We start from the raw sequence: 26,388 nt of genomic DNA, 5'->3' as shown, positions 1-26,388 counted from the left end.
TACAGAACTCCAAAAAGATTGGACCAGAGCAGAAACTCCTCCTGTCACATAATAATCAAAACACCAAATGCACTAAACAAAGAAAGAATATTGAAAGCAGTGAGAGAAAAAGGTCAAGTAACATATAAAGGCAGACCTATCAGAATTATACCATCGTTCTCACGAGAGGCTATGAAAGCCAGAAGATCCTGGGCAGATATCATACAGACCCCAAGAGAACATAAATGTCAGCCCAGACTACTATACAAAGCAAAACTTTCAATTACCATAGATGGTGAAAACAAGACATTCCATGACAAAAGCAAATTTACACAGTATCTTTCCACAAATCTAGCTCTGCAAAGGATAATGGGTGGAAAATACCAACACAAGATAGCAAACCACACTGTAGAAAAATCAATAAAGTAATATTTCATCAAATCCAATAGAATATAGCTACACAACCAGAATGTCACCTTTAACTAAGAAGATAACAGTAAGCAACAATCACTTTTCCTTAATATCTCTTAATATCAATGGTTTCAGTTTCCCTATAAAAAGACAGATTAATGGACTGGATATGAAAACAGAACCCAATGTTTTGCTGCATAAAAGAAACCCACCTCAGTGACAAGAGAATATACCTTCTCAGCACCTCATGGTACCTTCTCCAAAACTGACCATATAATTGGTCACAAAACAGGGCTCAACAGATATAGAAATATTGTAATTATTCCATGTATCTTATCAGATCACCACGGCCTAATGCTGGTCTTAAGATCAAACAAAAGCAATGGAAAACACACATACTCGTGGACTTTGAATAATGCTCTTCTCAATTATAGCTTGGTCAAGGAAGAAATAAAGAAAGAAATTAAAGACTTTTTAGAATTCAATGAAAATGAAGACACATCATACCAAAATTTATGGGACACAATGAAAGCAGTACTAAGAGAAAAACTCATAAATCTGTGTGCCTCCAAAAAGAGAATGGAAAAAGCTTACACTAACAGCTTGACAGTACACTTGAAGGCTTTAGAACAAAAGGAAGCAAATACCCTCAAGAGGAGTAGGCAGCAGGAAATAATCAAACTTGGAGCTGAAATCAACCAAACAGAAAAAAAAAAAAAAAGAACTATACAAAGAATCAACAAAACAGGGAGCTGGTCCTTTGAAAAAAATCAACAAGATAGATAAACTCTTAGCCAGACTAACCAGGGGGCACAGACAGTACCCAAATTAATAAAATGAGAAACGAAATGGGAGACATAATAACAGAAACTGTGGAAATTCAAAAAATCATCAGATCCTAATACAAGACTTTATACTCAACAAAGTTTGAAAACCTGGATGAAATGGATACATGCCAGGTGCCAATGTTAAAACAGGATCATATAAACCATCTAAATAGTCCCATAATCTCTGAAGAAATAGAAGCAGTCATTAATAGTCTCCCTTCAAAAAAAAAAGTCCAGAACCAGATGGGTTTAATGGGGAATTCTACCTGATCTTCAAAGAAGAGTTAATGCCAATACTCTTCAAACTTTTCCACAAAATAGAAACTCAAGGAACACTACCCAACTCATTCTATGAACTCACAATCAAGCTTATACCTAAACCAAACAAAGACCAAACAAGGAAGAAGAATTTTAGACCAATCTCCCTCATGGACATTGATGCAAAAATACTGAACAAAATCCTGGCCAACCAAATCCAAGAATGCATCAGAACTATAATTTACCACGATCAGGTAGGCTTCATCCCAGAGACGCAGGGATGGTTCAATATATGGAAATCCATCAATGTAATTCACTATATAAACAAACGAAAGGAAAAAAACCCACATGATCATTTCATTAGATGCTGAAAAGGCTTTTGACAAAATTCAGCATCCCTTCATGATAAAAGTCTTGGAGAGATCAGGAATTCAAGGCCCATACATAACCATAGTGAAAGCAATATACTGCAAACTGGTAGCCAACATCAAACTAAATGGAGAGAAACTCGAGGCAATCCCACTAAAATTGGGGACCAAACAACGCTGCCCACTCTCTCCCTATCTATTCAATATAGTACTTGAAGTCCTAGCCAGAGCAATCAGGCAGCAAAAAGAGGTAAAAGAAATACAAATTGGGAAGGAAGAAGTCAAACTATCACTATTTGCACATGATGTGATAGTATACTTAAGCGACACCAAGACTTCCACCAAAGAACTCCTAAAGCTGATAAACAACTTCAGCAAGGTGTCTGGATATAAAATTAACTCAAGCAAATCAGTAGCCTTCCTCTACTCAAAGGATAAACAAGATGAGAAAGAATTAGGGAAATGACACCTTTCACAATAGTCCCAAATAATATTTCATACCTAAGTGTGACCCTGACAAAGCAAGTGAAGAGTCTATATGAAAAGAACTTTAAGCCTCTGAAGAAAGAAATTGAAGAAAGTCTCAGAAGATGGAAAGATCTCCCATGTTCATGGATTGGAAGGATCAATATAGTAAAAATGGCCATCTTGCCAATAGCAATCTACAGCTTCAATGTAATCCCCATCAAAATTCCAAATCAATTCTTCATAGATCTAGAAAGAGCAATTCTCAAACTCATCTGGAATAACAAAAAACCCAGGATAGCAAAAACTATTTTCCACAGCAAAAGATATTCTGAGGGAATCACCATCCCTGATCTCAAGCTCTACTATAGAATGATAGCGATAGAAACTGTTTGGTATTGGTGTACATACAGGTAGGAAGATCAATGGAATAGAATTGAAGACCCAGAAAAAAACCCACACATGTATGGCCACTTGATATTTGACAAAGGAGCTAAAAAAAAATCCAGTGGAAAAAAGACAGCATTTTTAAAAAATACTGCTGGATCAACTGGAGGTCTGCATGCAGAAAAATGCAAAGCAACCCATTCTTATCTCCTTGTACAAAGCTCAAGTCCAAGTGGATCAAAGATCTACACATAAATCAGACACACTGAAGCTTATAGAGGAGAAAGTGAGGACAAACCTTGAACACATGGGCACAGGGGAAAAGTTTCTGAACAGAACACCAATGGCTTATGCTCTAAGAACACAAATCGACAAATGGGACCTCATAAAACTGTAAAGCTTTTGTAAGGCAAAGGACATAGTCAATAGGACAAAATGGCAACCAACAAATTGGGAAAAGATCTCTACTAACCCTTCATCCAATAGAGGGCTAATATCCAATGTATATAAAGAACTCAAGAAGTTAGTCTCCAGAGAATCAAATAACCCTATTAAAAAATGGGGTACAGAGCTAAACAGGGAATTCTCAACTGAGGAAACTCAAATGGCTCTAAAGCACCTAAAGAAATGTTCAGCATCCTTAGTTATCAGAGAAATGCAAATCAAAACCACACTGAGATTCTACCTTACACCAGTCAGAATGGTTAAGATGAAAAACTCAGGGGGCAGCAGATGCTGGAGAGGATGTGGGGAAAGAGGAACACTTCTTCATTGTGGATGGGATTGCAAGCAGGTAAAACCACTCTGGAAATCAGTTTGGCAATTTCTCAGAAAATTAGACATAGTACTACCTGTGAACCCAGCTCTACTACTCCTGGGCATATACCCAGAAAGTGCTCCTACATGTAATAAGGACACATGCTCCACTATGTTCATAGCTGCCTTACTTATAATAGCCAGAAGCTGGAAAAGACCCAGATGTCCCTCAACAGAGGAATGGATACAGAAACTGTGGTATATATACACAATGGAGTACTATTCAGCTATTACAAACAATGAATTCATGAAATTCTTAGGCAAATGGATGGAACTAGAAAGTGTCATCCTGAGGAAGGTAACCCAGTCACAAAAGAACACACATAGTATGGACTCACTAATAAGCAGATGCTAGTCCAAAAGCTCAAAATAAACAAGCTACAATTCAGCCAGAACAGGAAGCTCAAGAAGAAGGAGGACTTAAGTGAGGGTGCTATGGTTCCTCTGAGAAAGGGAACAAAATACTCACAGGAGCAACAAGGGAGGCCACGTGTGGAGCAGAGTGTGAAGTAAAGGCCACCTCACGAGTGCCCTACCTGGGGATCCATCCTATAAATAGTCACCAAACCCCGACACTACAACGAGAAGTGTGTACCAAAAGGAGTATGCCATGGCTGTCTCCAGAGGGGCCCTGCCAGAGCCTTACAAATACAGAGGCAGAAACTAGCAACCAACTATTGGACTGAGCTTGGGGTCCCCAACAGAGGATTTGGATGGTGGTCCAAAGGAGCTGAAGGGGTATATAGCTCCATGGGAAGAACAATGACTTCAGACACCCAGACACCCCAACACTCCCAGGGACTGAACCATTAACCAAGGGGTATACATGGTTCCAGCCAAAAATGTGGCAGAGGAATGCCTTGTTGGGCATTGGTGGGAGGAGTGCTCTTTTGTCAGGTAAAGGCTGAATAGAGGTCACAACAAAAGGAAACAGACAGGGGTGGGAGTTGGCGGGGAGGTGGGACTGTGTCGGGTAGAGGGGCATATACATGGATGCAGGGGGTGGGAGGAGGGGTAGGGAATCGTTGGAAAGGGGGGCTTTTGGGAGGGGGGAATTGGGAAAGGTCTTACCATTGGCAATGAAAATGAGGAAGACACTCAATAAAAAAAAAAATATCTCTTAACATCAATGGACTCAATTCTCTAATAAAAAGACATAGACTAACAGACTGGATACGTAAACAGGACCCAGCATTTTGCTGCATACAGGAAACACACTTCAGTGTTGTAAACAAACATTACCTCAGAGTAAAAGGTTGTAAAACAATTTTCCAAGCGAATGGTCCCAGGAAACAAGCCTGAGTAGCCATCCCAATATCAGATAAAATTGACTTTTCACCTAAAGTCATCAAAAAAGATGTGGAAGGACACTTTATATTCATCAAAGAAAAAATCCACCAAGAAGAACTCTCAATTCTGAACATTTTTGCTCCAAATGCAAGGGCACCCTCATTTATAAACCAAATTTATTAAAGGTCAAAGCACACATTGTGCATCACACAATAATTGTGTGTGACTTCAACACTCCACTCTCCTCAATGGACTGATCAGGGAAGCACAAACTAAACAGAGACACAGTGAAAGTAACAGAAGTTTTTGACCAAATTGATTTAACAGCTTATATATATATATATATATATATATATATATATATATATATATATATATATATATATAGAGAGAGAGAGAGAGAGAGAGAGAGAGAGAGAGAGAACATTTCATCCTAAATCAAAAGAATATACCTTCTTCTCAGCACCTCATGGTACCTTCTTCAAAATTGATCATATAATTGGTCACAAGACAGACCTCAACAAATATAAGATCAAACTAATCCTATGCCTCCTATCAGATCACTATGGAGTAAAAGTAGTCTTCAATAGCAATAAAAACATCAGAACACCCACATACACATGGAAGCTGAACAATGCTCTGCTCAATGATATCTTGGTCAAGGAAGAAATAAGGAAAGAAATCAAAGACATTTTAGAATTTAAGAAAAATGAAAGCACAAACTATCCAAAGTTATGGGACACAATAAAATCAGTTCTAAGAGGAAAACTCATAGCCCTGAGTACCTCCAAAAAAGAAACTGTAGAGAGCATACACTAGCAGCTTAATGGCACACCTGAAAGCTCTGGAATAGAAAAAAGCTAATACAGCCAAGAGGAGTAGAACGCAGGAAATAATCAAACTCAGGGTTGAAATCAAGCAAGTAGCAACAAAAAGAACCATACAAAGAATTAAAAAACCTAGGACCTAGTTCTTTGAGAAAATCAACAAAATAGAAAAACCCTTAGCCAGACTGACCAAAGGGCACAAAGTATACATATTAACAAAATCAGAAAGAAAAGGAGATATAACAACAAAAACTGAGGAAATTCAAAAAATTATCAGATGCTACTAAAAAAGCCTATACTCAACAGAACTGGAAATTTTGGATGAAATGGACAATTTCCTAGACAGATATCAAATACCTACATTAAATCAGGATCAAATAGACCATCTAAACAGTCCCATAACCCCTAAAGAAATAGAAGGGGTCATTGACAGTCTTCCAACAAAAATAAGCACAGGACCAGATGATTTTAGTGCAGAATTCTATCAGACATTCAAAGAAGACCTAACACCATTACTCTTCAAACCATTCCACAAAATAAAAACAGAAGGAACACTACCCAACTTGTTCTATGAAGACAAAATTATGCTTATACTAAAGCCACACAAAGACCTAACAAAGATAGAGAACTTTAGACCAATTTTCCTTATGAATGTCAATGCAAAAATACTCAATAATGTCCTTGCCTACTGAATACAAGAACACATCAAAACTATCATTCACCACAATTAAGTAGACTTCATACCAGGGATGCAGGGATGGTTCATCATATGGAAATCCATCAATGTAATCCACTACATAAACAAACTCAAAGAAAAATACCACATGGTCATTTCATTTAGATGCTGAAAAATCATTTGACAAAATTCAGCATCCTTTTATGCTAAAAGTATTAGAAAGAACAGGATTCCAAGGCCCATATAAAAACATACTAAAAGCAATATACAGAAAACCAGTAGCCAACATCAAACTAAATAAACAGAAACTTGCAGCATTCCCACTAAAATCAGGGACCAAGCAAGGCTGTACTCTCTCTCCATATCTATTCAATATAATACTTGAAGTTCTAACTAGAGCAATTAGACAACAAAATGTGGTCAAAAGGATTCAAATAAGAAAGGAGGAAGACAAGTTATCATTATTTGCAGATGATAAGATAGTATACTTAAGTGAACCAAAAAACTCCACTAGAGAACTCCTGCAGCTGATAAAAAACTTTAGCAAAGTGGCCAGATATAAAATTAACTCAAGCAAATCAGTAGCCTTCCTATACTCAAAGAATAAACAGGCCGAGAAAGAAACTGGGGAAATGACTCCCTTCAAAATAGTCACAAACAATATAAAATACCTGGGGGTGACTCTAACCAAACAAGTGAAAGATCTGTATGACAAGAACTTTAAGTCTCTGAAGAAAGAAATTGAAGAAGACCTCAGAAAATGGAAAGATCTCCCATGCTCATGGATTGACAGGATTAATATAGTAAAAATGGTCATCTTGTCAAAAGGAATCTACAGATTCAATGCAATCCCCATCAAAATTCCAACTCAATTCTTCATAGAGCTAGAAAGAGCAATTCTCAAATTCATCTGGAATAACAAAAAACCTGGATAGCTATAACTATTCTCAACAGTAAAATAACTTCTGAGGGAATCAGTATCCCCAACCTCAAGCAGTACTACAGAGCAATAGTGTTAAAAAAAAAAAAAAGCGCATGGTATTGGTACTGGGACAGGCAGGTAGATCAATGGAATAGAATTGAAGACCCAGAAATAAACCCACATATCTATGGTCACTTGATCTTTGACAAAGGAGCTAATTTCATCCAGTGGGGAAAAGATAGCCTATTCAACAAATGGTGCTGGATCAACTGGAGGCTAACATGCAGAAGAATGCAAATCCATCCATTCTTATCCCCCTGTACTAAGCTCAAGTCCAAATGGATCAAGGACCTCCACATAATACCAGATATACTGAAACTAATAAAAAAAAAAACTTGGGAGGAGCCTTGAACACATAGGCATAGAGATTCCTGAATAGAACCCCTATAGTCTATGCCCTAAGATCAAGAATTGACAAATGGGACCTCATAAAATTACAAAGTTTCTGTAAAGCAAAGGATACTATCAATAGGACAAAATGGCATAAAACTAATTGGGAAAAGATCTTTACCAATCCTACATTTGACAGAGGGCTAATATCTAGTATATACAAAGAACTCAAGAAGTTATACTCTAGAGAACCAAATAACCCTATTAAAAATGGACTACAGAGCTAAACAAAGAATTTTCACCTGACAAATATTGAATGGCTGAGAAGCACCTAAAGAAATGTTCAACATACTTATCCAGCAAGGAAATGCAAATCAAAACAACCCTGAGATATCACCTCACACTAGTCTGAATGGCTCAGATAAGGCACTCAGGAGAAAGCAGGTGCTGGAGAGTTTGCAGAGAAAGAGGAACACTCCTCCACTGCTGGTTGTATTACAAGCTGGTAAAACCACTCTGGAAATCAGTCTGGCAGTTCCTTAGAAAACTGAGCATAATACTACTGGAGGATCCTGCTATACCACTCCTGGGCATATACTCAGTAGTTTCTCCCACATGTAATAGGGGCACATGCTCCACTATGTTCATACAAGCCCTATATATAATAGCCAGAATCTGGAAAGAACCCAGATATCATTCAACAAAGGAATGGATACAGAAAATATAATATATATATATATATATATACATATACATATACACAATGGAGTTCTGTTCAGTCATTAAAAACAATGAATTCATGAAATTCTTAGACAAATTGATGGAACTGAAGAATATCTTCCTGAGTGAGGTAACCCAATCACAGAAGAACACTCATGGTATGTACTCACTGATAAGTAGATATTAGCCTAGAAGCTTGGAATACCCAAGACACAAATCACATATCAAAAGATGCCCAAGAAGGAGGAAGAACAAAGTATGGATACCATAGTCCTTCTTAGAAGGAGGAACAAAATACCCACAGAAGGAGATACAGAGACAAAGTGTGGAGCAGAATCTGAAGGAAAGACCATCCAGATACTACCTCACCTAGGAATCCATCCCACATACAATTACAAAACCCAGACACTATTGTGGATGCACAAAAGTGCTTGCTGACAGGAGCTGGAGATAGCTGTCCTGGGAGGCTCTGCTAATGCATGACAAATACAGAGGGGAAATTCTCAGCCAGCCATTGAACTGAGCATAGGTCCACAATGGATGAGATACAGAAAGGACCAAAGGAGCTGAAGGGGTTTGCAGCGCCATAGGAGGAACAATATGAGTCATCAAGTACTCCCAGAGCTCCCAGGGACAAAACCATCAACCTAAGAGTACGCTTGGAGTTTCCCATGGCCCCAGACACATCAGTAGCAGAGGATGGTCTTGTGGGACACCAAATGGGGGAGAATCTCTTGGTCCTGGAAAGAATTGATGCTGTAGTGTAGGGTAATACCAGGACAGGGAAGCAGGGGTGGGTTGATTAGGCAAAGGGAGCTTGCTTATGGGATTTTCAGGGGAGGAGGGAGCCAGGAAAGAGGACAACATTTGAAGTATAAATAAAGAATATACCTAAATAAAAAAAAAAAGAATGAATTGATTTGCATTGTTCTGCATGCTAACCACCAGTTGAACCAACACCATGTGTTGAAAAGGCTATTCTTTTTTCACGGGATTGTTTTAGCTCTTTTGTCCAAGATCAAATAACCATAGGTGTGTGGGTTCATTTCTAAGTCATCAATTCTATTCCCATTGATTTACCTGCATGCCACTGTACCAATTTTTAAATTGAATTATTGGGATTTCTAGAGTCTAACTTCTTGAAATCTTTTATATTTTAGATGTTAGCCCTCTATCAGATGTTGGGTTGATAAAGATCTTTTCTCATTGTTTAGGTTGCTATTTTGTCCTATTGACAGTGTCCTTTGTCTTACAGAAGCTTCTCAGTTTCATGAAGTCCCTTTTGTCGATTATTGATCCTAGAGCCTGAGACATGTGTTCTGTTCAGGAACTTTCCCCTGTGCTGATGAGCTCAACGCTCATTCCCACTTTCTCTTCCATTACATTCAGCATATGTGGTTTTATGTGGAGGTCCTTGATCCACTTAGACTTGATCTTTATACAAAGAGATTAAAAATAAACCAATTTGCATTTTTCTACATGCAGACTGCTAGTTTCAAAAAGAAGAAAATGTTCTTCTTACTTAAGTTTCCACAATGAAAGTTCAAATGTAATTGATTAAATCTTTCTCAGGGCATGCTTCTGCTTCTATCAGGTTTGATTTTGCAAGGACCATGACCAGGAACACTCTGCTGGAAAACTGATGAGTAAGAGTTAAAGAGACTGTGAGCTCTGCTTATAAGCCTTAAATAACATCATTGTATTACGTGTAGAGTAAACCTACCTAGATTTTGTATGATTCTGTTTGTTGCTATAGTAAGCCTTATAGTCTCTGCCTTGAAAAAGAAATTTAGCATGGGCTGGAGAGATGGCTCAGTGGTTAAGAGCATTGACTGCTCATCCAGAGGTCCTGAGTTCAATTCCCCACAACCATATGGTGGATCACAACCATCTGTAATGAGATCCAATGCCCTCTTTGGGTGTGTCTGAAAAAGAAATTTAATGGTTATTTGACAGACAAGTATCCTTGTTATTACATATGTGTGAGATAACATTAACAAAAATATAAAATGTCCTATTTCATGCTTATATGTTAAAAATATTCCTGATAAAGAAACACCAATTTAAAAAAAGGACATGAATTTGAAAGAGATAAAAATATTAAAGATTTGAAGGGAAGAAAGGAAAGGTAGAAATAACTTGATTATCTTGTAATTTAAAAAATAAAAATACTATTAAAAATAGAACATAAAATGATTTATATATACCTTTATATTCCCCCAACACCTTGTTTTGGTTAACAACATTCTTCTCTAACTATATTGAATTTTATAAGAATGTATACATATATAAGCATATATGTAATATATATAGACAAATATAAAGAGAGATATTTAAAAACTTTTTTGTGAAATGGGTGTGTAACTTCACCTATATATAATAAGAATCTACTTCTCTATCTCAGCACATTAAGGTAAAGACTCTTTTAGTCTTGGGATCCATAAAAGTTAAATGCTCATTACAAGAATGAATATATTTTGACTCAGTTATTCCCTGTCTCTCCATACACATTTGGTCAGATATTTTATTCAAAAAGCCACAAATATATTTTATTTAAATGTGTAGAAATAAATGACTATAAGATTCTATTTGTTAGGATTCTGTTAGGCCCCAACCCCAGAGTTACTTGGCAACAATGAGGTAGGCCTGGCCCATTATAAAAGGGGATGCTTGACCCCTCCTCTCTCTCTTGCCTCTCTCTCTCTCTCTCTCTCTCTCTCTCTCTCTCTCTCTCTCTCTCTCTCTCTCTCTCTCTCTCGAGTCTTACATTTGTCTCTTGGACTCTTACCACTCTTCTTTCCCCCCCTCTCTCCAAGCGGCTATGGCCAGCCTCTTCTTCTCAACTCACTTCTTCTCTCTGTGTTTCTCTGCCTCTACTACTTTCTTAAGTCCCCTCCCCATTCCCTAAATAAACTCTAGTCTGTGCTATACAGTTGTGTGGCTGGTCCCTCAGGGGGGAGGGATGTCTTGGCATGGGCCCACCGAGACATCCCCTTCCCCCACACCTCACCACAACCCTATAGAACATATTCTTATACCTCTTTATCTTTTTATAATCACAATATTACCACTATTATATATATATAACCAACAAAAGCTAGGCACAGTGTATAAAGATATGAAAGTTAGTTTTAACATTTGAAATAGAGTATTTACATTCTGTATCATATAACTACCAATGATCTTTAGTCAAAAGTAGTCCAAAATTTGACAAATATAAGTATCTCTATTATCAACATGAACATGCAAATTTTCCATCAGTGCTAATGGTTGATTTTTTCTGTCACTGTCATTAGGATATTTCATTGCAAATGAAACTGAACCCTTTATTTTGGAAGACACTTATGTGTTGTGCTTTTTGTAGAAAATATGTAGCTTCGAACTTTGAAATTATAGTAAGTATAGAAAGCTGAGTCTCCATCTCCCCAAGTGAGTTGGAGACTTATGAAGCATCAGTAGTACTTACATCTTTCTCAGTCACAGTACAATCACTACTATCCAAGATCAGTGTACAGATACATTCTAATTAAATGATAAACCACACGAGAGGTATGCAGTTTTTTTCTCACAGTGTCTTATTTATTGGTCTCTCTGCTCCTCAAAAGACAACTGGTAACTCAAAAGAGAAAAGAATTTAGTCTTTCATATTTCCTTGTCATGAAGCTTAGAAATGCTTGCAAATATTTTGAAGTCACAATTTAAATAGAAGAATCAACTGAGAACACAGTTTCAATATAACATTGTCTAGAATAAATGGTCCTGGGCATATACCTATAGGTTTCATGATGATTATGCTCACTGATGTGTGTGCCATATGGGTAGCACTATTCCTAAGGTTTTAGGCCTGTACTGTGGAGAAAATGAGGTTAGACCTTATTCTTTCTCTGTTCTCATCTTACACATTATCTCTAATTCTGATAATGTGTAAATGGATGCCTCTAATTCTGTTTTTGACTCACACACAATGCTAACACTTTATACCTTAAAGTTGATTTTGTCAGTATGTATTACTATAGCAATAGAACGGATACAAGGAGAATATGGCAGACCCCCCCCCCCATGGTTACTGTATAAAGTATAGCCAGAATACAAAATCAAAAATAGATTGCAACTGACATTGGAACCAGGGTCTCAGAACATCCCTTGTCTTGAGAGAGCCACTGAAATTGAGGACTGAAGATATATCATGCTTGTGGACTATTTGTAATGCCTTTAAGCTCCACCCAACAGTTACCTAGAAACAGTTGCCTGGCAGGTAAGTCAGGAGCCAGGCATATAGAAAACTGCTCCAAGCTTCATGCGTGTTTTCGCTGTGGATGTCTGAATCAGCTGCTGGGTGGAGTCTCTCAAAGGGCAGCCATACTAGACTCCTGTCTGAAAGCATGACAAACTATTGTTAATAGTCAAGGATTCGTGATTTCCCATGGTATGAATCTCAAGTTGGCACATTATTGGTGCCATTCCCTCATTATCTGTCCCATTCCCCCATCTCTGCATTTCTCGTAGACAGGATAAATTTTGGATCAAAAGTTTTATGGGTGGGATTGTATTGGTATCACTTCACAAGAGTTCCTTCCAGGCTACAGGAAGCAGCCTCTTCAGGCTCTATGTCCCCAGTGATGTAGTCACAGCTAAGATCACCCCCATTGATTTTTGTGTTCTTCCCTTTTCCTGAGTCTCTGTCACATCCTGACTCTTATAAAAGAATAGGCAGAAGGAATGTGGCTCTAAAGCATGTAGGTACTTGACAGGAAGACCAAAAGAATCAAATTAACTGGACATTTGAGTCTCTCAAGAGTCTGGACCACCAACCTAGACCATACACAGGCTATGCATAGGCCTCCCCACACACACATGTAGCAGATGTGCAGATGCATTTTTATGTATGTCCTGAACTAGAAAATAGAATATGCAAAATATTCTTCTATTTGGGTTGCCTTGTCTGGCCTTAGTGGGAGAGGATATGCCCAGCCTCTCAGAGACTTGATATGCCATCATGGTAGAGGGATAAAAGAGGCGATACTCACTCAGATGTGAAGGGGAGGGAGGCTGGGGATAAGAAACGTGGGGGTTGACCTGGAGGGGACGTGAGGGGGACATAACATGAATACGTAAAGCAAAATAAAATAGAATAAAAAGAAAACTGTTCTTTATCTCTCTCTTTTCTTCTCTTCTGCTCTTTCTGCCTCCCTCCCTTTTCTGTGTGTACTCCCTTGTTCAGGACACTTTCCTGCCAATAAACTTTCTTTTATACTAAGTATGTCCTTCAGCTGATTACTCAGAGGGAACACCTCAGCATGTGGCCACTGAGGTGCTCCCTCCCACACACATTGCACCACTGCTGATTTTATAAAACTCAACACAGACAAGACAAGCAAGCTTGTGATAGATTCCAAACTTTTGGCACACGTCACAACCTCAGAGTGAAACATAAGGTGAAGCCCAAAGTCTCAGGTCATTTTAGGTCTCGAAGAAATATTTCGGATTGGAGCTGAAGTCTGCATGCTCCATGACCTCAGAGAGTCTCTTGCTGTGAGTGGTAAAGCTTCAGCCTTTACATTGACCTAAGAAAATAATCCAGGGTAGCATCTTAAGTACCATCACACTTGTCAGAAGGTGACAGATCATGTGAGCCAAACATTTGATATATTTTTTATATTCACATCTTGTTTTTAATACATTTAATATATGTCTGTTATTAGAAGAGTTGACGATTTTCATCTGTAAGCAGGTAAAAGTACTTCCTGATGAGGCATGGGACATGAATTCAAGTACCCATCACTCATATGATAAAAACTGATGTTGTTAAATACATATTAAATCCCTCAACGCTATGGAGCCTAACTCCATGATTAATTATACCAGCCTAACTCCATAATTAATTAGAGACAATAACTCAATGAATAAGATGGGTAATGATAAAGCAGGACAGGCCTGTGGCTTAAATGAAATCACACAGGTCTATACCCAAAAAATGTATATTCTACATACCCAGGCACACACATACCTTTGAAATTTAAAAATATGAAAAATTGTTAGTACACATGTAATTGAGTCACTGGCTGATTCTATTCTTCCTTTACTTACCCTCCCCCTGAACTTGGCATTATTCATTCAACGCCAGGCTGTCTCTGATACAAAATATCTAAACAAATGAAGAATACCCTCAAAATCTACAAGTAAATTTGGATAGATCTTTGCTCATACTCATTTACTATTTATCAATAACAGATGCTGCATGCAATAGAGTCCTACATACACAAAATATGTATTTTCTGGCTTTGCAGAGAAAGGTTGACAGTTCTTAATATAGTGTTGGAACTATATGTTCATTAATTTTTAATTTATTTTCTCTCCCTCTACTTTTTGGTGAGTGCTGGATTTTTGATACTTAATTTCACTAGGTAGTTTGGTTTACCCAGAATATAATTGGGCATATGAGCTGGCATGGAATTCATAATTCACTTGACTTAATTTTATTATATCTAGTTTATAAGAACATGTCTCTTCACAAGTATTTAAATAATTCATAATATATTCTACCAAATAGACTCAAATATGGAGAGAATATAAATGGCTGTATGCATCCTATGGACAATATTTAGATAATGTGAAAGTCCAGTATTGGAGCATATAAAAGTGTCCTAAAGATCAGAAAATATGTGTTGTCTCCCTTGTATACTATGAACAAAATTAAATTAAGATAATAACGTAAATGACACTGTTCTGTTTATGCTCTTAGTAAACTCATATTTAGTTTATTACTAGAACAAGCATCATAGCTGGCAACTGACAGATATTAGAATCTGTAGTTGTCACATTTGCAGAATTTTCATGGCCTGCATTCATTGTAGCACCAACATTGTAGTTTATGCAAAGAATTTAAATATATTTAAACTTTAGATTTTTTTTATTTTTTTTTAATTTAGAGCTCATTTGGTGAAAGTTATTTTCATTAGATATATTCTTTAGTTACATTTCAAATGATTTCCCTTTTACTGGTTCCTACCTCCCCAAAAGTCCCATAAGCTCTCTTTCCTCCCCCTGTTCCCCAATCACATCCAGCCTGCTTCCCTGTTCTGGTATTCCACTACACTGCTGCATCTAGCTTTTCCCAGATCAGGGACCGCTCCTTCCATCTTGGCATCATTTGATATGTGAATTGTCTTGGGTATTCCGAGTTTCAGGCATAATATCCACGTACCAGTGAGTGCGTACCATGTGTGTTCTTTTGTGATTGGGTTACCTCACTTAGGATAATATTTTCCAATTCTACACATTTGCCTAATAATTTCACGAATTCATTGTTTTTAATAGCTGAGTAGTATTCCATAGTGTAAACATACCTCATTTTCTGTATGCATTCATCCATTGAGGAACATCTGGGTTCTTTCTAGCTTCTGACTATTATAAATAGGGCTGCTATCAGCATAGTTGAACATGTGTCCTTACTACATTATGGGGAATCCTCTGGTTATATGCCCAAGAATGGGATAATGGGGTCCTCGCAGAGTATCGTGCACAGTTTTCTGAGGAACCGCTAGACTCATTTACAGAGTGGTTTTACCACCTTGCAATCCCACCAGCAGTGGAGGAGTGTTCTACTTTCTCCATATCCTTGCCTGCACCTGCTGTGTCCTGATTTTTGATCTTAGCCATTTTAACTGGAGTGAGGTGAAATCTCAGGGCTGTTTTGATTTGCATTTCCCTGATGACTAAGGATGTTGAACATTTCTTTAGGTGCTTCTCAGTCATTCAGTATTCCTCAAGTGAAAATTCTTTGTTTAGCTCTGTACCCCATTTTTAATAGGTTTATTTGGTTCTCTGGAGTGTAACTTCTTGAGTTCTGTGTACATATTAGATATTAGCCCTCTGTAGGATGTAGGGTTGCTAAAGATCCTTTCTCAGTTAGTTGGTTGCCATGTTGTCCTATTCACAGTGTCCTTTGCCTTACAGAAAGTTTGTAATTTTATGAGGTCCCACAAGTCAATTCTTGATCTTAGAGCATAAGCTATTGCTGTTCTGTTCAGGACATTTTTCCCTGTCCCCATGGCCTCAAAGTTCTTCCTGTTTCTTTTCTAGTAGTTTCAGTGTGTCTACTTTTATGTGGAGGTCCTTGATCCACTTGGACTTGAATTTAGTACAAGGATGTAAGTATGGATGGATTTATATTCTTCTGCCTGCTAGTATCAAGTTGTACCAGTACCATTTGTTGAAAAGGCTATCTTTTTTCCACTGAATAATTTTAGCTCCTTTGTCAAAGACCAAGTGACCATAGATGTGTGCGTTCATTTCTGGGTCTTCAATTCTGTTCCACTGATTTACCTGCCTGTCATTGTACCAATACTAAACAGTATTTAAAACTGTGGCTCTGTAGTATTGCTTGAGGTCTGGGATACTGATTCCCTGAGAAGTTCTTTTACTGTTGAGAATAATTTTAGCTATCCTGGGTTTTTTGTTGTTCCAGATTGAGAATTGCTATTTCTAACTCTATGATGAATTGAGTTGCGATTTTGATGGGGATTGCTTTGAATCTGTATACTGTTTTTGGCAAGATGACCATTTTTACTATATTAATCCTATCAATCTATAAGCATGGGTGATATTTCCATCTTCGGAGGTCTTCCTTGATTTCTTTCTTCAGAGACTTGAAGTTCTTGTCAGACAGATCTTTCACTTGTTTGGTTAGAGCCACACCAAGATACTTTATATTGTTTGTGGCTATAAATGAAGGCTGTCATTTCCTTAATTTATTTCTCAGCCTTTAAACTTTGAACATAGAAAGTCTACTGAATTGTTTAAGTTAATTTTATATCTGTTCACGTTGCTGAAGTTGTTTATCAGCTCTTGAAGTTCTCTGGTAGAGTTTTTTGGGTTGCTTAAGTATACTATCTTATCATCTGCAAATAGTGATAATTTGACTTGTTCCTTTCAAATTTGTATCACTTTGACCTCATTTTTGTCTATTTGCTCTAGCTAGAACTTCAGGTACTATATTGAACAAATATTCAGAGAGAGGACAGCCTTGTCTAGCCCCTGATTTTAGTGGGATTGTTTCAAGTTTCTCTCCATTTAGTTTGATGTTGGCTACTAGTTTGCTGTATATTGCTTTTATTATGTTATACCTATGGGCCTTGAATTCCTGTTCTTTCTACGTCTTTTAAATAAAAGGATGCTAAATTTTGTCAAATGCTTTTTCAGCATTTAATGAAATGACCATGTGTTTTTTTTTTTACTTGAATTAGTTTTAGAAGTGGATTACATTGATGGATTTCTGTGTATTGCAACATCCCTGCATCCCTGGGATGAAGCCTACTTGTTCATGGTGAATGATCATTTTGATGTGTTCTTGGATTCAGTTCACAGAATTATATCCAGTATTTTTGCATTGATATTCATAAGGGAAATTTGTCTGAAGTTCTCTTTCTTTGTTGGATCTTTGTGTGGTTTTGGTATCAGTGAATATTTTAAACCCATGATGAAGTAATAGGTATATAGACTTTCATAAGCTCAATAACTTTTTTATGTATAACATTCTATTGTTTCTCATATGCAAGGCAACATTTCATTCATAATTTAACACAGCAATCCATAAAAGTTTATTGTGTGTTTACCCTTACTAGGTGAACAAGAAGCACCATAAGCAAAAAATATCATTTTTTAAATTTTTTATGTTAGTGGGGAGACAAATGCAGAGGATTCAAATACAGAACCTATAACCTTGAGTAAATTACTGATTTTAAAAACTAAACAGTAGTCAAGCAGTAATTAACATTCATGTCAAAAATGTGGAAATATATATCAATGGTGATTATAGAGGCTGGAAAGTAATTAAGAAGTACAGTATTCCTGTGTAATATGTACATGGCCCTGAGTTCCACGTACAGAGTAACAAGCTAAAGTAATTCAATAACAAACCAAAAAGTTATGAGGGAGAAAATGTATGCCTATGTTACACTTTTGGAAAAATTTTTTGAGAAAGTAATATGGCCTTGGGGTAGACTTTAGGAACATTACTGCTAAAACATAAACAAAGAAGCAAGCCATCAATTTCTTATGATAAGAATGTGCTGGACGATGGGAGTTTAATGCTGGCTCAAGAAAGAAGGATGCAAAATCCCAAAAGAGAATTTCATGTGTGATTAAAATTTTCTGTCCCTAAGGAAATGAAGATATATCATGGTTGATCACATAAACATATTCACTTCATTCCCTGGTTCTATAGATGTGATATGATTTTAGGAAAAGACTGAACATATTTCTATTTTGATTATTAAAAGAGAAAAATGAAATGATAGCTATTTTACTATTACTGATTCTCATCAAGTGGCTCATGTGACAAAAGAAATACTTTTTATTTTACTTCTGACAATACTGGCTAATATAATAGCATAATAGCGTTATAAATTATGACTTACATGTCAGAAGTCATCTCAGAATTTTTTGATGTTCTTTTAAAAATCCAGGATACAATGAGAAGACCAAAAATCAAAATACCTAACTGCTTCTGAGTCCAAATATTGCCTTTGTAGCATAACTGATAATGACAATGTCTAGGTACCAACAACGTTTTTTCTCTTAAATATTTAGGTAAGTTTTAAAATAAGTGCATGTTAGTGCCTTCCTTTTAAAGACATTGATTGTCATTAAAGGACAAAATGACTGACATGATGAATGAGTACTTATTATTTTACATTGAAAAGGTATATTCTGTATCAAATTAGGGTATGTAATATAACATTCTTAACTGTTTAATAATGCTGAATTTAGATTCCTAGAACATGTCTATAATGTCTGTCTATTTAGCCTATGTAGCTAACTTTCACTCCACAGGGGCCAGAGATCATATTCCTGTTCTGTTTCTGCCAACATATTTCTTTTAGAATATACATAAGAAGATTATGCAGAATTTTCTATTAAATGGGGTGTATTTTACCTTGACATACTGCTTTGGGTTAAGAAGAGTCTAAGGATCCTTGATGCACCTCTCTCATACTTTTGTTCAATCATAAGACTATATGAAAATTTTCTGAAATAGGAATATCCAGAGAGTCAGTAGACACTCCAGTCCACTTGAAGTGTCCTATTAAGTAATTTGATTCTTCATGGACAGATCTCATATTCTTTTACATTTATGAAATTTGTCCAGAGATTGACAGAATCTTAGGCATTCCTAGAATCTAGTTTTTCATACTTTTACTAATGACAGTTCTTGATATTAACTTCTGAGACTGCAAACTTAGATGAGCACCAAGTTTTATAACTACTTTCAATATTAAAAGAAGCTGCAGGAATAAAGAGAAATGGAAATAAAAATTCTATCCTGATCCATTCAATTCCTCTATTTCTGTGATTAATTAATCATTTCAGCATAAAAGGTCCTCAGTCTTACCTAGGTGGACAGTTGTGAAAATATTTTCAACTATATTTACCATTGAAATTCTAAGATGGGGAAACAATTGTCATTTCACTTCATGATAGTATGAGAAATGGTTTAACTGATACAAGGTTGTTCTTTGCAGACACACCCTGTTTATATGTCAGGCTTGTGAGAGAAGATATGATTGGAAGTTCTGTGAGGTTCTCCTCAGTCTCTACAGATTCTTGAAAGTTCTTTGAAGTTCTCTTAGGTCTCTACAGATTCGTGACTGAAGAATGGCTCTGGAAAATGGTTCTTTTGTAACTGAATTTATTCTATTGGGCTTAACAGACCAGCCTGACCTCCAAATGCCACTGTTCCTAATTTTTCTCATAATATATTTGATAACAGCATTTGGAAATTTGACTTTGATAGTTTTAATTATGTTGAATTCTCACCTTCAGACACCCATGTACTTATTTCTCTTTAATTTTCCTTCATAGACCTTTGCTATTCTTCTTTGATCACACCCAAAATGCTGATGAACTTTATACTAGAGAAGAACATTATTTCTTACAAGGGGTGCATGACCCAATTTTACTTCTTTGGCTTTTTTGCAATTTCTGAGTGTTATGTGCTGACAGCAATGGCCTATGATCGCTATGTGGCCATTTGCAATCCACTATTGTATAGTGTTGCCATGTCTCCAAAGAAGTGTTCCTATCTTATTTTTGGTTCATATTTCATGGGATTTTCAGGTGCCGTGATCCACACAGGTTGTGTAATGAGACTGACCTTCTGTGATCAAAACACCATCAACCATTATTTTTGTGATCTCCTTCCTTTGCTGCAACTCTCTTGCACCAGCATCTATGTCAATGAGATAGAGTTGTTCATTGTAACAGGAAAAGACATCATTGTGCCCACTGTGATTATCTTTGCCTCTTATGGCTTCATCCTCTCCAGCATCGTCAAAATAAAGTCCACTTCAGGCAGGTCCAAAGCCTTCAGCACTTGCAGTTCCCACATAATTGCTGTTTCTATGTTCTTTGGCTCAAGTGCATTTATGTATCTCAAACCTTCTTCAGCTGTATCTATGAATGAGTCAAAGTTCTCTTCCATATTTTACAGCATTGTGGTTCCGATGATGAACCCTCTAATATACAGCTTGAGGAATAAGGATGTCAAAGCAGGCTTGAAAAAAACTCTGAGAAAAATGTTTTAGTGAAAAGCCTAATCTCATTATAGATGCAGCACAGAGACTTTATATTTAGTATATTTCTGGTGTCAGCTTCATTTAATTGTGATTTTGAAATATGAAGATGGAAAATGATTGATTTATTTACCATTTTATAGTAGGCTAATTTTTAATATTTACCATTTTTCTTATTATTATACCTTGATAAGAACCACATTACATATAGTTTCTTTTGTTAATTATACTTATAGATTATCAACAATGATAATTGCTTTATACTTTGTTATAACTGTAAACTTGTAGAAAATCAATTATATTTGTTTCTTTAAACAGTTTCTTTATATCACATTCTCTCTGTTCTCTCATCTTTGTCCAATGGGTGAAAAAATACCGTTTTTAGACATCTATATTGAATAGACACACATCGTTCTGCACTTACTTTTAATACACCTGTATTAGATATGTAAATACTATATAGTAAGCATTCATTTGGCAGATGTGTGACTTTAACTTATAAATATAAACAAAAACATTTACATTTAAAAATATTTTCATTATATTAATAGTATACTGAGGCTCAGTAAACTAACAACTTACAAAATGATACAAGAATCCTTAATCAGAGGATAAATATTCAGACATTTGATTTCATGGCTACCATTCCATCTCACTATTTCTACTTATATTACTGAATTTAGATTCAGTACTATTAAAATTACTGAGTTTATTAATGGAATGACATATGAGGCAAAAAGTAAGCCTTGAGGTTTATATTTGTGTGCTGTTTTAGGATCTCTAAATTTAATGGGCTTTGGTACCATTATTATTTCCTCCTGACAAAAGTATAATGATGCATTTTAAGGGAAAAGAAGATACCCACTGTTCCAGTAGGTGACAGGCTTAAATAAGAATCTACCTTCTCATACAAAAACATTCTGAAATACTTTAGGGAGCCTTTGGCTTAGTAAGCATGGTATTGGTAGACAGTGGGGTGCACAAAATTTACTTACTAGAAAAAAATTTGTTACAAAATAAAGTTTGGTATGTGGGAACAGATATATAGAAACCAACCTGTAAGAGCAAAATCCTGAAAACAAAAATTGGAACTAAATTTGAGCTATCTTCCAAATTTTATATTTTACATCTTTATTATTAAACTGAAAGTGTTTGAATGTGTTCATAAATTCACCTGGTCTAGGTAATAAATGCAAATGGTAGAGAGTGACTTATTTCATGTCTCTTAATTTTGATACAAAAACAGTTTGTAGTTGAGCACAGTTTCTAGTTAAATCCCACCACAGGTATTGCAACCACAGGTATTGCAATAGGATCAGGCCATTTAGTCACAAGTGACAGCTGTTCTCTTTTTTGTTGTTGTTGTTGTTAATATTTTGGATTATTTTCTAAGTTTAAATGCCTCATCTTGGTAATGATGCACTGATGAAACAAATTAGCCAATTAGATTTTATCAGTGTATGAAATATTCCTTTTAGCAAATATGAAGTTATACACAAAATGTGGATTAATTAGAGTCCTTATTCCATTTGTGGTGTACTGGCTAGCTTTACATCAAGTAGAAATGAGCTATAGTCATTTGGAATGAAGAAACCTCAATTGAGAAATTGTCTTCTGTAGTCTGGCCAAAGGACAGTCCTATGGGAATTTTCTTTTCTTTTGTGTTGATGGTTAATGTAGAAAGGCATAGTTTATCATGGGCACTTCCATCCTTTGGTACATTGAAAGGTGGTCCTTAGTCCTATAAGAAATTAGGCCATGAGGAGAAAGTCAGTAAACAGTAATTTTCCATGGCCTCTGCTTCAGCTTTTACTTCCAGGTTCCTTCCCTTACTTCTCTCAGTAATGTATTTTAATTTGGAAGTGTAAAATGAAGGAAAATGTACCAAGTTCCCTTTTATTTAAATACTTTTTAAGACTTAATTTCATCATTTTCCTCTTCATTTCCTCCATCCCAAATCTCCTCTAATATATTCTGTCTTGTTTCTTATTCAAATTCAGTACTTCTGAATCTTTGATCAATATATATTGATCAAAGATATATATATATATATATATATATATATATATTCCTTTCCTTACAATGTTATTTTTATGTATGTTTTAGTTAGCTTAGGTAGCCAATTATTTTGTTCTTTCCTGGGAATACCTTGATCTCTCTGCTTGCTCTCATGATATTGACCTTAGTATTTTGTCTTGCATTTGAGGAGCACTGAACTTTTCCTCAGACTATCTGTGAATTCATATGAGCTTTTATAATGTTGAATTAGAGGTCTGTGTTCTTGTAAAGTTCTGCATCAATACTTCCAAATGTCAGTCAGGCATATAAAAGGGTTTTCTTGAACATCACCCAAGAGTTTATTCTTAACCTCTTTAATTCATCTTTCATGTCCTTGAATTAGTTGATGAAGTAAATAAATGGTTTTTCATTTCAAATTTCTGTCCTGGAGTTCATGTATGGAATTCTCATTGGAGATTATTTCTGTAGTACTAATGGTTTTATGGATGCATAGTGTCATGGTCTTTTATAATTCTTCTGGTTTTACATTATTACCAGAGCATGTGACCTCCTTTTTAGCTTTGTGTAACATGTGAGATTATAAGATATTAGGTGGTTTTGTCTGTGAGGGATATATTATCAGAACTTGGCCAGAGATAGTTGGTGAATAGGGTTAGCAACTTATCTATTCTTAAACTATGTAGTGCTTAACTTCTTATCTAAAGCAATAAGACAGGACAAAAGGAATAAATGAAATACAGAAAAATGGAGAAAAATTCAGTGTCCTTACTATTTGAAGTTGTTATAATTCTAAACAAAAATGATTGTAAAATATCCTTCAAAAATTCTTTGATTTGATTGAAAATATAATTGCTTAGCCATGATAAATAAACAGTATACTAAATTAATACACAAAAAATCAAAAATATTTCCTAATACTAACATGCTGTCAAATAAATCCAGAAGTATTATCATTTATGATTACAAAAATAAGCCTGGACCAAGTATGAAAAGGATGTGAAAAGCTTTATGATTCAAAACTATACTCGTAAATTTGAAGATGACTCTAGAAGATGGAAAGACTTCTCACACTCATTATTGGGAAAATTAACATTGTGAAAAATGACCTTACCACTAAAATATATTTCAAATTACATGCAATATCTATCACCATTCAATGCCATTCTTCAAAAGACTATAAATTCAGTGTAAATTTCTATGGGAGCAGAAAATGTCTTAGAGATACAAAATAATCCTGAAAAAAATAAAAGGATCAATCTAGTGATGTTCCCCTTTGTGGTTCTAAGATGTATGAAAATATCATAGTATAAGAATATATAGTATAATACTGATGTATGAAAATATCATAGCAGAAGAAAATATAGTATAATACTCAGGCAAATACAGTGGAATTAAATAGAGGACATGGTTATAAACCCATGAAGGTATATACCTAATTTTTTGGCAAATATGCCAAATTTTGTTGAATATGCCAAAAATATACTGTAGAAAAGATAGCCTATTAAAAAAGGCTGCTATTGGAGGCAGTGCAGCAGTGGCTGGTCTAGCTGGAGGGCCATCAGCAGTGGAACCAAGGCAACACAGGGTCCAGTTAGTCCCTGGGCCCATGACCACTGACCATCGCTGACCAACCGGGCTGCAAGCAGCTGCGGTTTTGCAGTGCCTTTCGCTGCACGGAAGCCACTTCAGAACTCAGCCTCCCGCCAGTCAGGAGAGGCTCACCTCCATCTTGGTTTCGGCTCCAGAGAGATTGGACAGACTGAGATCAGCCTGGCAGCGGCACCACATCTCCAGGTCCTGCAAGAGGCTAGAGGGGCTTCCGGGCGGCCAGCTGGGAGAAGTCGGTGTGCTCTGGTGAATCCAGCGGACCCCAGCGGGAGGCTTCGGGTGCCTGCTTCGGGATCTGAACAGCTTGGGCAGGAGCACCCTGTCTACAGGCAGTGCAGGAGGAAACACACCTCAGGGTCAAAGACAAACACTACCTTAGCGTAAAAGGCTGGAAGACAATTTTACAAGCAAATGGTCTCAGAAAAGAAGCTGGAGTAGCCATTTTAAAATCAGATAAAATTGACTTTCAACCCAAAGTCATCAAAAGAGACTCTGAGGGACACTTCTTACTGGTCAAAGGAAAAATACAACAAGAAGAACTCTCAATCCTGAACATCTATGCTCCAAATGCAAGGGTACCCTCTTTCGTAAAAGAAACTTTATTAAAACTCAAAGCACACATTGCACCTAACACAATAATTGTGGGTGACTTCAACACTGCACTTTCCTCAATGGACCGATCAGGAAAACAGAAACTAAACAGGGACACAATGAAACTAATTGAAGCTTTGGACCAATTAGATTTAACAGATATATATAGAACATTCTATCCTAAAACAAAAGAATATACCTTTTTCTCAGCACCTCATGGCACCTTCTCCAAAATCGACCATATAATTGGTCACAAGACAGACCTCAACAAATATAAGAAGATCGAACTAATCCCATGCCTCCTATCAGATCACTATGGAGTAAAAGTGGTCTTCAATAGAAACAAAAACAACAGAAAACCCACAGACACGTGGAAACTGAACAATATTCTACTCAATGATACCTTGGTCAAGGAAGAAATAAAGAAAGAAATTAAAGACATTTTAGAACACAATGAAAATGAAAACACAACATACCCAAATCTATGGGACACAATGAAAGCAGTGCTAAGAGGAAAACTCATAGCCCTGAGTGCCTCCAAAAAGAAAATGGAGAGAGCATACATTACAAGCTTAATGACACACCTGAAAGCCCTGGAACAAAAAGAAGCTATTTCACCCAGGAGGAGTAGAAGGCAGGAAATCATCAAACTCAGGGCCAAAATCAATTAAGTAGAAATAAAGAGAACCATACAAAAAAATCAACAAAACCAGGAGCTGGTTCTTTGAGAAAATCAACAAGATAGATAAACCCTTAGCCAGACTGACCAAAGGGCACAGAGAAAGTATCCAAATTAACAAACTTAGAAATGAAAAGGGAGATATAACAATGGAAACTGAGGAATCCGAAAAATCATCAGATCCTACTACAAGAGACTGTACTCAACACAACTGGAGAATCTGGAGGAAATGGACAATTTCCTTGGCAGATACCAAATACCAAAATTAAATCAGGACCAAATAGATCATCTAAACGGTACCATAATGCCTAAAGAAATAGAAGGAGTCATAGAAAGTCTTCCAACCAAAAAAAGCACAGGACCAGATGGTTTCAGTGCAGAATTCTATCAGACCTTCAAAGAAGAGTTAACACCAATACTCTTCAAACTATTCCACAAAATAGAAACAGAAGGAACACTACCCAATTCCTTCTATGAAGCCACAATTACGCTGATACCAAAGCCAGACAAAGATCCAACAAAGAAAGAGAACTTCAGACCAATTTCCCTTGTGAACATCGATGCAAAAATACTCAATAAAATT

The 26,388-nt window shown here is 36.4% G+C and overlaps 1 pseudogene; it reads left to right on the top strand.

Annotated features, from left to right (window-relative positions):
- The first annotated feature begins 19,991 nt into the window (after positions 1-19,991).
- On the top strand, positions 19,992-20,920 carry LOC127690010 (olfactory receptor 8B8-like; annotated as a pseudogene).
- Positions 20,921-26,388: the final 5,468 nt, after the last annotated feature.

The sequence above is a fragment of the Apodemus sylvaticus genome, chromosome 7 (genome assembly GCF_947179515.1).
Source record: "Apodemus sylvaticus chromosome 7, mApoSyl1.1, whole genome shotgun sequence".
Classification (NCBI taxonomy): domain Eukaryota; kingdom Metazoa; phylum Chordata; class Mammalia; order Rodentia; family Muridae; genus Apodemus; species Apodemus sylvaticus.
The sequence above is the reverse complement of the archived record's forward strand: the minus strand, read 5'-3'. Positions and strand labels throughout refer to the sequence as shown.